This window comes from Meles meles, chromosome 13 (genome assembly GCF_922984935.1).
Source record: "Meles meles chromosome 13, mMelMel3.1 paternal haplotype, whole genome shotgun sequence".
NCBI classification, from domain to species: Eukaryota; Metazoa; Chordata; class Mammalia; order Carnivora; family Mustelidae; genus Meles; species Meles meles.
In genome coordinates this window covers 39,506,698-39,520,819 of record NC_060078.1, presented here as the reverse complement: position 1 = coordinate 39,520,819, position 14,122 = coordinate 39,506,698, and the positions used below count along the sequence as shown (strand labels likewise).

Here is a 14,122-nt window from a genome sequence, read left to right as displayed (position 1 = left end):
GCATCCTTCTCTTAGGAGAAGGAAGAGAAGGTACAGCAATCGCCTGGCTTCCTCTTCTGCCACACACTTCTCTCCTGAGAAATGACACCGTATCAGTATTATTTTGGCTGAAATAATGTGACTGAAATTCTTGACTGGAAGCAGGCTGATAACAATGATCCATTGTCTCCCATGCAAAGTCCAGAGGATGGGCAGGCCACAAAGTGATGGATCAGGGCTCCAGCCCCCTCTCTCTCGGCTCTGCCTTTCTGCTGTCTGTTGGTTTTCATCCCCAGGCTGTTCCTAGTGTGGCTGCAGTAGATAATTCCAGACGCTGTGTTTAGACATGATGGCATCTTGTGGAAGAAGAGAGGAGAGTCTTCCTGCTGTTTTTGTTTCTATTCCTAGAAACTCCCTGGCAGCCTTGCCTTCCTGTCTCTCTGATTATGATTGCATTCTACACTTATCCCCAGTCTCATTTACAATGAAGATAAGGAGTCATCTCCTGAAGTACTTACACTGTCATCATCTTACTGATTCATTGGGTTAGAGATTCATTTATTTTTCAATCTATGTCAGAGGGCCACATGCAGTTACTAGGGCGGGGCTAGGGAGGGTTCTAGGGTACGAAATCTAAGTGTTGACTCTGTAGTTAACACAAACCTGAGGATAAGCACCTCTTAAATTTTGCTACCCTGACACCCTGTTTGCCTTGCCCTAGTCTTGGCTCTGCCATTTACTATGGGAAATAAGGATAGGGCGTGACCCCTGCCTTGCAGAACTTTCGAGTACTTGGCAAGCACAGCTTGTGTGCGCATATAATAGGCACTAGCTAGAAGTACAAACAGCGGCTAAGAATTTAAAGGCGGATATGATTTGAGCAAGCTTCATGAAAGGGAGAGATTTTTAAAAGAAGCCTGGAAGGAGAGGTGAGTTCTGAACATGTGAAACCCATGGACATGTAAAGGAAACTGGGCCAAAGAGAGACAGCAAGGAACAAGATCGGGGAGGGCCTGGACACCAGCCTCCAAGGTCTGGACTGAAGACCAGGGAGTGATGCCAGGGAAAAGACGGAGGATGGCTTTGAGAACTTTTCATAGTTTCCATTAAGGATGTGGAGGTGAAATTCCGATCGTGTAGTTAAGAGCATGGATTTTGGTAATGAAGGGAAGGAGATTGAGGTTATATTCTGGAGAAATTTGGTGATGAAGAGACAATGACCTGAGGATATAGCAAGGTTGAGCAGGGATTCTCTCCACGGGCGAAGTGAGCTGCTTCTTGTGCTCTGGCAATAGGAAAGTTGATGAGCTGAGAAGTGGAGAGTGAAGTTGTGGCTTAGGAGGATTCAAGCAGGGGTCCAAGGAGTGCTAGACATGGGACAAAACTCACAGGGGGAGGAGAGCATTTTCAAAATGTGTCTTCTTCCAGGAGGGGGAAATGTAGAGAAAGACATTTTAAGTAAACAGGATGAACATTTGGGAGAGGAGAGCTGTGCAGAATTTGCATGTTCTCCATCTGATCCTTTTGGTAAAAAAGGAGAGAAGGGCAAAGGCTGGTCAGGGAGTTGAGTGAGGTGGTGTTGAAAACTTACGCTAGGGGAATGGGCCACTAAAATGCCTGTTGGACAACTCCGTGGACCCACTGCAAGTTCCCTCATTCAAAAAACACTTGATGGATGCGTCCTCTGTGTCAGTTTCTCATCCGGACAGTAAGTACGAGTGCCCGCCTCTTAGCGTTGTTCGGCAGATGAATGACGTAATTCGTGGAAAGCTTTCTCAGCAGTGCCTCACACTCAGTAAGCACTCAACAGAGAATGAAGTGGTTGCCGCTGCTGTCTTATGTGCCAGGCACTATGATGGTAAGTGGAATCTCCATCAGAGTTCTTCAGTCCTGCTCTCTAATGGCCCATAACAAACTCAGAGGGAGAGCGGTATCCGTGGGTAACGGAGGCACGTAGAATTGAGGATTGGTAGACTGTCACAGGACCACGGGGATCTGGGGTCAAGTGCGAGCAGCAGTAAGTGTGTAGTCCATGCTCCATGATCACCATCAGCTGGGTGACCCCACTTGGCTCTAGGCAAGGAGGTGAGTGATGTTGTTAAAAAAGCCGATTCCCAGACAGGGAATGGTGGGAGGAGACGAGGCTCAAGGGAGGAGAGGAGACATTGGGGGCATAACTAATGGGAGAAGAGTCTGCAAGTTTGGCCTAACCAAGCAGTCAGTGTTTACAAAGGGCTGTGGCCCTAACGAGGAACTTGACTATAAATTAGGCATAGGGTCAATGCCCATTGTCCAACTCAGGTATCTACTTTAAGGACTGGGATAAGACAGAAGGGGGTTTGTGACTAGGTGGGAAGGGGTCAGGCTCAAAATTGGTGGAGAGGGGAGGGGGCTAACGTGAGCACTTCTTCATGCCGGAGGCTCTACCAACATTTCGTGGATTGTGGGTATGAGCCTGGGTTTGAATGTGTGGAGAAACAAAGTTTCAGAAAATAACTGTTCAGAGTTCACTAATGAGTCTTATAATGGGCTTTGTGGCCCAGTGCTGTTTGAGGTAACTGCTGAATGTATTTGGGTATACTACGAGCATTGGAAAATAGCCATGTCTGAAATAGAGTTGACTTTATTTTTACTTATATATTTATTCATTCATTTATTTTTGAGACAGAAAGTATACTCAGTCAGAGGGAGAGGCAGAGAAAGAACCCCAAGTAGGCACCACGCTCAGCATAGAACCTGATGTGGGGCTCAAACCCACGACCCTGAGATAGCAACCTGAGCCAAAATCAAGAATTGGACACTCACTCAACCGACTGAGTCACCCAGGCACCTGACTTTATATTTCTAGAAGCTTTTTCTGCTCCTCAATTCTTTAGTATGACAGGCTGCTTCATTATTGTCCAAGTGCCCAGTCTAGAGTGTGGCAGTCATTCTCCCCCCTTCTGTGGTTATCATACTTCAAGCCCAATACAGGGTGCTTGATACTTGTTCCTTTTTCTCTTGTGTTCCAAAGCCACAGGTAATAGGTTTCTTAGCAAGTCACTTTGCTGGTGTCACTGTCTCTACTAACTAGTCTAAATATAAGATATCAGCTTCTATAACACATTATTCAGAATCATGTGCCAGCTACCCCCAGGCCAAAGATTATCAGGGCTTATCCCAACTGTGGTCAGTGACCATTCATCCTTTACCTAATTCTTCTCATTTCAACAAATCCCTCTGAGCTGGCTTCCCTCCGAGGACTTAGCTAGTTTCTGAGAGCATAGCCCAGACTGAGAGGTGGTCAGTGCCTTTGAGAATCACGCTTGCACGTGGTGAGCAAGTGTACAGGCAAGCAGGCAAAAAAGGATGCGAGTTTGATAGGTAGTGCTATTCATTTTTTACGTAGAATTACTTAGAGCTTCATGGAAATGAAAGACTCAGAACAAAATGCACCCATAAAAGAGCAAAGGTATAGAACTGATGGTGGGCGGGCAGGAGGGCAAATGCCAGCAGAGCAATGGAGATGGGAATGCCTGCGGGAGGCTTGAAGAGGAGTAGGTTTGGGCCAGCGATATAGTGAGCGAGAAGGTCAGGAAGGTCCATCTGGACCGGGTCGTGAAACACTTAAAATCCCAAGCTCAGAAGTCTCGACCATGTCTGCTGATGATGGGAATGGGAATGAGATCTGCACGTGGAACAGCTTTGCTGGGAATGGCAGAGAGGAAGTGGGCTCTGTGGCGAAGAGAGGTTTTAAGATGTTTTCACTGATGACATTTAGGATGCTTAAGGTTTAGGACGCTATTGTTGTAGTCTAGGGCTAAGGCAGTGAAGGTCTGAGCATGGGTTGTGGCAGTGGAAAATCATTCTGTGAACATTTGTTATGTATCTACTACATGCGAAGAACTGTACTAGGTTCTTGTGGGGAACTTGAGTTTGAGCAATAGTTCTGCTCTTAAATCATGTGCAGTTCAGTAGGCAATGTCGGGAAGATGAGTGATGGATATGGCACATTCCAGAGTGGGACTTGGAAGCTGATTGGATGGGTGTGGGGGGCATAGGAAGAGCCTGGGTCTGGAAACCTGGTGGTGCCATTGAGGGGTTAGGAACATGAGGCAGAGTTGCAGGTGGGTGGTGGGGACAGATACCTGGCCAGCCAGGTGTGTAGCTTGGAGCTCCTTTCTGCTGGCCTCCCTGAACAGAGTGCAGTGGCAGGGTGGGGACCCTTGTTTGGAAGACACTAGAAGTGACCTAATTGATTTTTCAGGAGACCAGAGTCTGAGGCATGTAACTAATGTGTACATGATAGTATCATGTTCCAAAGTGTCATTAAAAATATCCAAGTGTGAAAAAAAATATTCGAGTGTGGACCACTGAGAACACAAAACAAAAGCTCTAGCATTTAAAATTGTGTGAAAGTTTAATTAAAGCAAGAACTCAGAAATGAGTAGTACACTGAATCAAGTTTGCTCCTAATTGTGTATTATATTGTAACTTTCTGCTACCACTAGATGTCACAAAGATTCAGTTTTTTTAAATTTTATTTATTTATTTATTTGACAGAGAGAGAGAGAGATCACAAGTAGGCAAAGAGGCAGGCAGAGAGAGAGGAGGGGAAGCAGGCTCCCTGCTGAGCAGAGAGCCCGATGTGGGGCTCAATCCCAGGACTCTGAGATCATGACCTGAGCCGAAGGCAGAGGCTTTAACCCACTGAGCCACCCAGGAGCCCCAAAGATTCAGTTTTTAAAAGCCCTACCTCTTCAGGCTTCAAAAGATTTCTTTTTGTACAGAAATAAGATTTTCTAGTATTCACAAGTATAGTGAACTTTAAACTTGATATTAGTATTATGAAATACTTTAACTATGCATAAGATTACACAGAATAAGATAAGCAATATCTTTTTGCCAACTCAGATTTAACAAATATTAAGCCTTTACCCTATTTGACAGTTTAAAAATAAATAAATAAAATCTTACTGGGGCGCCTGGATGGCTCAGTTGGTTGGGCATCTACCTTCGTCTGGGGTCATGATTGCGGGGTCCTGGGATTGAATCCTGCATTGGGCTCCCTGCTCAGTGAGGAGTCTGCTTCTCCCTCTGCCCCACCCCTCATGCTCGCTTGCTCTCTCTCAAAATAAATAAATAAAGGAAATCTTTAAAAATAATAATAAAATCTTACTTACAGTTGATGTTCTGTTTGTACTCCTCCACTCCATGCCTCTCATTTTTTTTAAAGATTTTATTTATTTATTTGACAGAGAGAGAGAGAGAGATCACAAGTAGGCAGAGAATGCCTCTCATTTTTTATGCCCACAGATAACCCTTGTCAAAAGGTCAGCAGATGTGCTTTCCAGATGCGCATCCCCTGCCATTTTCATACAAATGTGTATGTGTTTCTCCAAAAACAGGGTAGTTTTTTTGTGAGAGTTTTAACTTAATGTTAAATGGCGTCCTACTATAGGTGTCTTTCTGCGATTTGCTTTTTCTGATTCAGCATTATATTTTTCAGGATTTATCCCTGATTCGTGTATATTTCATTTACTTTAACTGCTATATAGGTACTGTTGTACCTATTCTTCTATTGGCAGTTGTTTGTACTGCTTTAAGTGGTTCATTTTTATACATGCACTCTGTACATATCTCTTTGGGCAAATGTGTGCCTTTGAGGCAATCTGGATGGTCTGCACATGGTCTGTACACTATCCCTTACCTATCAGTGACTCTCTGTCCTAGTAAAGCCAAGATCTGTCAGACCACCTTCATAGAGAATGTATCAAGAACCACATCCTGGAGGAGTCAAGATGGTGGAGCAGTAGCAGCCTGAGACTACATCAGGTAGCAGGAGATCAGCTCGATAGCTTATCTAAACATTGTAAACACCTACAAATCCAATGGGAGATTGAAGAGAAGAAGAACAGCAATTCTAGAAACAGAAAATCAACCACTTTCTTAAAGGTAGGACTGGCGAAGAAGTGAATCCAAAATGACGGGAAGATAGACCGTGGGGGGAGGGGCCGGCTCCCGGCAAGCAGCGGAGCAACAGAACACAAAATCAGGACTTTTAAAAGTCTGTTCCACTGAGGGACAGTTTTGCTCCAGAGGCTAAACCGGGGTGAAGCCCACACGGGGTCAGTATGGCCCCAGGTCCCGCAGGGTCACAGAAGGATCGGGGGTGTTGGAGTGTTGCAGAGTTGCAGGTATTAGAATGGGGAAGCTGGCTATAGAGACAGAGCCGAGGAGTGAGCTCTTGGCTCGGGGTTACCTTGAACCGGTTGCAGGCTGGGTGAGCTCAGAGCACAGCCAGAGGCCAGGGATGCGGGAGTGATTGGGCGCTGTTCTCTGGGGGCACGCTGAGGAGTGGGGCTCCGGGCTCTTGACTCCTCCGAGCCGGAGACTGGGAGGCTGCATTTTCATTCCCATCCTCTGGAACTCTACGGAAAGCGTTCAGCGAACAAAAGCTCCCGAAAGCGAACCCGAGTGGATTACTTAGTCTGGCCCCCGGTAAGGGCGGTGCAATTCTGCCTCGGGCAAAGACACTTGAGAGTCACTACAACAGGCCCCTCCCCCAGAAGATCAACAAAAAAAATCCAGCCAGGACAAAGTTCACCTACCAAGGAAAGCAGGTTCAATACCAAGGACAGCAGTGGAATTCCAGAGGAGGAGAAAGCAAAACACAGAACTCATGGCTTTCTCCCCATGATTCTTTAGTCTTGCGGTTAATTTAATTTATTTTTTTCAAATTTTTTTCCTCTTCTGCTAATTTTTTTTAACTTTACCCTTTTCTTTTATAATGTTTTTTAATGAGTTTATCTAATATATATATATTTTTCTTTCTTTTTTATATTTTTTCTTTATTTGTTTTATTTTTTAATTTTTGCTTTTTTTTTTCCTGAACCTCTTTTTATCCCTCTTCTCCCCCCCACAATTTGGGGTCTCTTCTGATTTAGTTAAAGCACATTTTTCTGGGGTCTTTGGCACCCTTTTAGTATTTTACTTGCTCCTTCGTATACTCTTATCTGGACAAAATGAGAAGGCAGAAAAATTCACCACAAAAAAAAAAATAGAACAGGAGGCAGTACCGAAGGCTAGGGACATAATCAATGCAGACATTGGTAATATGTCAGATCTAGAGTTCAGAATGACGATTCTCAAGGTTCTAGCTGGGCTTGAAAAAGGCATTAGAGAAGATAGGGAAGATATTAAAGAAGAAGATTAGAGAAGATTAGGAAGATTAGAGAAGAAGGGAAGATATTAGAGAAACCCTCTCTGGAGATATAAAAGCCCTTTCTGGAGAAATAAAAGAACTAAAATCTAACCAAGTTGAAATCAAAAAAGCTACTAATGAGATGCAACCAAAAATGGAGGCTCTCACTGCTAGGATAAATGAGGCAGAAGAAAGAATGAGTGTTATGAAGACCAAATGACAGAGAATAAAGAAGCTGAGCGAAAGAGGGACAAATAGCTACTGGACCATGAGGGGAGAATTCGAGAGGTAAGTGACACCATAAGATGAAACAACATTAGAATAATTGGGATTCCAGAAGAAGAAAGAGAGAGGGGAGCAGAAGGTATATTGGAGAGAATTATTGGAGAGAATTCCCCTAATATGGCAAAGGGGGAAAGCATCAAAATCCAGGAGGTGCAGAGAAACCCCCCCCCTCAAAATCAATAACAATAGGTCCACACCTCGTCACCTAGTAGTAAAATTTACAAGTCTTAGTGACAAAGAGAAAATCCTGAAAGCAGCCCAAGAAAAGAAGTCTGTAACATACAATGGTAAAAATATTAGATTTGCAGCAGACTTATCCACAGAGACCTGGCAGGCCAGAAAGAGCTGGCACGATATATTCAGAGCACTAAATGAAAAAAACATGCAGCCAAGAATACTATATCTAGCTAGGCTATCATTGAAAATAGAAGGAGAGATAAAAAGCTTCCAGGACAGACAAAAACTAAAAGAATTTGCAAACACCAAACCAGCTCTACAGGAAATATTGAAAGGGGTCCTCTAAGCAAAGAGAGAGCCTAAAAGTAGTAGATCAGAAAGGTACAGAGACAATATACAGTAACAGTCACCTTACAGGCAATACAGTGGCACTAAATTCATATCTCTCAATAGTTACCCTGAATGTTAATGGGCTAAATGCCCCAATCAAAAGACACAGGGTGTCAGAATGGATAAAAAAACAAAACCCATCTATATGTTGCCTACAAGAAACTCATTTTAGACCTGAAGACACTTCCAGATTTAAAGTGAGGGGGTGGAAAATAATATACCATGCTAATGGACATCAGAAGAAAGCTGGGGTGGCAATCCTTATATCAGATCAATGAGATTTTAAGCCAAAGACTATAATAAGAGATGAGGAAGGACACTATATCATACTCAAAGGGTCTGTCCAACAAGAAGATCTGACAATTTTAAATATCTATGCCCCTAACATGGGAGCAGCCAGCTATATAAACCAATTAATAACAAAATCAAAGAAACACATCAATAATAATACAATAATAGTAGGGGACTTTAACACTCCCCTCACTGAAATAGACAGATCATCCAAGCAAAAGATCAACAAGGAAATAAAGGCCTTAAATGACACACTGGACCAGATGGACATTACAGATATATTCAGAACATTTCACCCCAAAGCAACAGAATACACATTCTTCTCTAGTGCACATGGAACAGTCTCCAGAATAGATCACATCCTGGGTCCTAAATCAGGTCTCAACCAGTATCAAAAGATTGGGATCATTCCCTGCATATTTTCAGACCACAATGCTCTGAAGCTAGAACTCAATCACAAGAGGAAATTTGGAAAGAACCCAAATACATGGAGACTAAACAGCATCCTTCTAAAGAATGAATGAGTCAACCGGGAAATTAAAGAATTGAAAAAATTCATGGAAACAAATGATAATGAAAACACAACGGTTCAAAATCTGTGGGACACAGCAAAGGCAGTCCTGAGAGGAAAATATATAGCAGTACAAGTCTTTCTCAAGAAAGAAGAAAGGTCTCCAGTACTCAACTTAACCCTACACCTAAAGGAATTGGAGAAAGAACAAGAAAGAAATCCTAAACCCAGTAGGAGAAGAGAAATCATAAAGATTAGAGCAGAAATCAATGAAATAGAAACAAACAAACAAAAAAAAACAAACAAAAAAAAACAATTGAACAAATCAATGAAACTAGGAGCTGGTTTTTTGAAAGAATTAATAAGATTGATAAACCCCTGGCCAGATTATCAAAAAGAAAAGAGAAAGGACCCAAATAAATAAAATCATAAATGAAAGAGGAGAGATCACAACTAACACCAAAGAAATACAGACAATTATAAGAACATACTATGAACAACACTACGCCAACAAATTTGACAATCTGGAAGAAATGGATGCATTCCTAGAGACATATAAACTACCACAACTGAACCAGTAAGAAATAGAAAACCTGTAAGGAGATTGAAGCAGTCATCAAAAATCTCCCAACAAACAAGAGCCCAGGGCCAGACGGCTTCCCAGGGGAATTTTACCAAACATTTAAAGAAGAATTAATTTCTATTTTCCTGAAACTGTTCCAAAAAATAGAAATGGAAGGAAAACTTCCAAACTCATCTTATGAGGCCAGCATCACCTTGATCTCAAAACCAGACAAGGATCCCACAAAAAAGAGAACTACAGAACAATATCCTTGATGAACACAGATGCAAAAATTCTCACCAAAATACTAGCCAATAGGATTCAACAGTACATTAAAAGGATTATTCAGCACGACCAAGTGGGATTTATTCCAGGGCTGCAGGGTTGGTTCAAATCTGCAAATCAATCAATGTGATACAACACATTAATAAAAGAAAGAATAAGAACCATATGATACTCTCCATAGATGCTGAAAAAGCATTTGACAAAGTACAGCATCCCTTCCTGATCAAAACTCTTCAAAGTGTAGGGATAGAGGGCACATACCTCAATATTATCAAAGCCATCTATGAAAAACCCACCGCAAATATCATTCTCAATGGAGAAAAACTGAGAGCTTTTCCGTTAAGGTCAGGAACACGGCAAGGATGTCCATTATCACCACTGCTATTCAACATAGTACTAGGAAGTCCTAGCCTCAGCAATAGACAACAGAAGGAAATTAAAGGCATCCAAATCGGCAAGGAAGAAGTCAAACTATCACTCTTCGCAGATAATATGATACTATATGTGCAAAACCCAAAAGACTCCACTCCAAAACTGCTAGAACTTGTACAGGAATTCAGTAAAGTGTCAGGATATAAAATCAACGCACAGAAATCAGTTGCATTTCTTTACACCAACAACAAGACAAAGAAAGAGAAATTAAGGAGTCAATCCCATTTACAATTGCACCCAAAACTATAAGATACCTAGGAATAAACCTAACCAAAGAGGCTAAGAATCTATATGCAGAACACTATAAGGTACTCATGAAAGAAATTGAGGAAGACACGAAGAAATGGGAAAATGTTCCATGCTCCTGGATTGGAAGAATAAATATTGTGAAAATGTCTATGCTACCTAAAGCAATCTACACATTTAATGCAATCCCTATCAAAATACCATCCATTTTTTTCACAGAAATGGAACAAATAATCCTAAAATTTATATGGAACCAGAAAAGACCTCGAATAGCCAAAGGAATATTGAAAAAGAAAGCCAAAGTTGGTGGCATCACAATTCTGGACTTCAAGCTCTATTACAAAGCTGTCATCATGAAGACAGCATGGTACTGGCACAAAAACAGACACATAGATCAATGGAACAGAATAGAGAGCCCAGAAATAGACCCTCAACTGTATGGTCAACTAACCTTCAACAAAGCAGGAAAGAATGTCCAATAGAAAAAAGATAGCCTCTTCAATAAATGGTGCTGGGAAAATTGGACATCCACATGCAGAAAAATGAAATTGGACCACTTCTTTACACCACACACGAAAATAGACTCAAAATGGATGAAAGACCTTAATGTGAGAAAGGAATCCATCAAAATCCTTGAGGAGAACACAGGCAGCAACCTCTTCGACCTCAGCCGTAGCAACTTCTTCCTAGGAACATTGCCAAAGGCAAGGGAAGCAAGGGCAAAAGTGAACTATTGGGAGTTCATCAAGATCAAAAGCTTTTGCACACCAAAGGAAACAGTTAACAAAACCAAAAGACAACTGACAGAATGGGAGAAGATATTTGCAAACGACATATCAGATAAAGGGCTAGTGTCCCAAATCTATAAGGAACTTAGCAAACTCAATACCCAAAGAACAAATAATCCAATCAAGAAATGGGCAGAGGACATGAACAGACATTTCTGCAAAGAAGACATCCAGATGGCCAACAGACACATGAAAAAGTGCTCCACATCACTCGGCATCAGGGAAATACAAATCAAAACCACAATGAGATATCACCTCACACCAGTCAGAATGGCTAAAATTAACAAGTCAGGAAATGGCAGATGCTGGTGAGGATGTGGAGAAAGGGGAATCTTCCTACACTGTTGGTGGGAATGCAAGCTGGTGCAACCACTCTGGAAAACAGCATGGAGGTTCCTCAAAATGTTGAAAATAGAACTGCCCTATGACCCAGCAATTTCACTACTAGGTATTTACCCTGAAGATACAAACGTAGTGATCCGAAGGGGCACGTGCACCCGAATGTTTATAGCAGCAATGTCTACAATAGCCAAACTATGGAAAGAACCTAGATGTCCATCAACAGATGAATGGATAAAGAAGTGGTATATATTTACAATGGAATACTATGCAGCCATCAAAAGAAATGAAATCTTGCCATTTGTGACGACGTGGATGGAACTAGAGGGTATCATTCTTAGTGAAATAAGTCAATCGGAGAAAGACAACTATCATATGATCTCCCTGATATGAGGAAGTGGAGATGCAACATGGGGGGTTAGGGGGATAGGAGAAGAATAAATGAAACAAGATGGGATTGGGAGGGAGACAAACCATAAGTGACTCTATCTCACAAAACAAACTGAGGGTTGCTGGGGGGAGGGGGGGTTGAGAGAGGGGGAGTGTGGTTATGGACATTGGGGAGGGTATGTGCTATGGTGACTGCTGTGAAGTGTGTAAACCTGGTGATTCAGAGACCTGTACCCCTGGGGATAAAAATACATTATATGTTTATTAAAAATAAATAAATAATTTTTTAAAAAAGAACCACATCCTTCGTATTTGGACAGCAGTGTCCTCTTGAAACAGGTGAAAAGTAATGTGTGAGAGTTTCTCTGGGAAAGTGGTTCTGAACTTGAGGATGCCTCAGAATCTGCTGGAGGGCTTTTTAAAACGCACCCCAGGAAGGCTGGGGTTGGAGTATTTCCATGCTAACAAGCTCCCTGGCAGTGCTCTCGGGGAGCCTATGTCAGCCTGTGCTCTTCCCTGATGCCCTTCTCCAGCTACCGGACAATGCCAGATTCCTTTCCAAAGTGCTCACGTGAGCTTACTACTTACGCTTACTGGCAGGGCCTGGGGCTCCTGTGACGCCTTTTCTTTTCCGGGTAGTTGGTATGACACTCATTTTTGGCCTTTGTGCCATGTAATGATAGTCAATTTGCACTTCCCCTGATTATTTAGTGAGGTTAGAGATCTTTTCGTGTTTATTAGACAATGGATTTGCTCTTCTGGGAATTGTGTATTCATATTATTTGCTTACATTCGCTATTGATTTGTTTGTCTTTTTCTTATTGACTTTATTTTTTGGTTATATGTGTTGGGAAATCTCTCAGGTGGTGGGTTGTCTTTTAACTTGGTTTATGGAGTTTATTGTTGTGCAAAAATGTTAAGTTTTACTTTAGTTAAATGAACCACTTTTTTTTTTCCATTTATGTTTTGTGCTTTTTTAACCTCCTAACCAATTAATGAAACATTACTAGTTTCAGGCTGATTTAAAGATTATCTTTAAAAAATTTTTCCTGTTTTTAAAGTTTTTTTAAAGATTTTATTTACTTATTTGTGAGAGAGCACACAAGCAGGGTGAGCAGCAGAGGGAGAGGGAGCAGCAGGCTCCCCACTGTACAGGGAGGCCGGTGCAAGACTCGATCCCAGGATCTGAACTGAACACCGACTGAGCCACTCAGGTGCCCCTAAAAACTATTTTCATTAGAGTTTTCAAATTAATTTCTTTCAAGTATAGTCAATAAAGCAACTGGCTATTTAAAAATCAGGTAAAGCATACTTTTACCAGTTACACTGAATAAAAACAATTCTAGTTTTCATTACTTGTACATTGCAAGTACTGAATTGCATTCAGTTACACTGAATAAAAACAATTCTAGTTTTCATTACTTGTACATTGCTGACAATGCTGAAATGATATTTAAGTGCTAAAACAAACGTATTGCAACCTAAACATCACAACACACTTCTCCCCCAGCCAGTAGCCTTTCTTCAAGGAGACAGGAAGAAGAACTTTTGGTCAGAAGACTCCAAAGTCTAAGGGAGTGCAGAAGTTACCAAGTGGGAGGTGTGCAGTGAGTGACTTCCAGCAACTTCCAGCATAGCGAGGCTGATGCTGGTTTTATGTGATTTTATGAGTCGTGAGAAATGCTGACCCACTTCAAAATGTCTCCCTGTGCTCACACTGGCTGGAGCAATACCAACTAGATATTCATTTGTATCAACCCTATTAACTGCGACGTCATAGTTCATTCATTAAGAAGGAAGAGAAAGCCATGCGTGGGATGCAAAAACCACTTTGCATTATGTCTAATCCCTTTGTAAGGCAGATAATATCTCCATTTTACAGAAGCGGAAAGAGAAGTTCAGAGAGTTATTTAAGCTTCCAAGATTCTCGTAGCTGATCATTGAGAGAGCTGATATGCAAACCCAGACTCTTCTGGCTTGAAAATTTTCTTGTTACAGCTGTGTTCTCTCGGTAGCATTTCGCCATAGCTTACTATGTGTAGATATTACTAGTTGTTGATATTTTAGTTAAAGTAGCCTAAGCCATTTTGCTAAACCACAAAGCTAGTTGAATTGAATATGCTAGGAGAGTAGCTAAGCAGGTGGGCTGGTGCTGCAGAGTTTGAACTTGGCCAGACACCTTCTGAGAGCCTGAAGAGCTGGTACCTCCAGACAGCCCCAGGGCAGGGGTGGTGGGCAAGCAGATAGGAGGAAGTTCACTTGCT

The 14,122-nt window shown here is 41.9% G+C and overlaps 1 protein-coding gene across 1 annotated transcript in view; it reads right to left on the bottom strand.

The window, feature by feature from the left end:
• The window catches only part of DYDC2 (DPY30 domain containing 2), a 32,632-nt gene extending 26,261 nt beyond the window's left edge, over nucleotides 1-6,371 (bottom strand). The window contains exon 1 of the mRNA XM_046027121.1: nucleotides 6,221-6,371. The gene's annotated coding sequence lies outside the window, so the exon portion shown is untranslated. The remainder of the gene's footprint in view (nucleotides 1-6,220) is intronic.
• Between the last annotated feature and the right edge of the window lie 7,751 nt (nucleotides 6,372-14,122).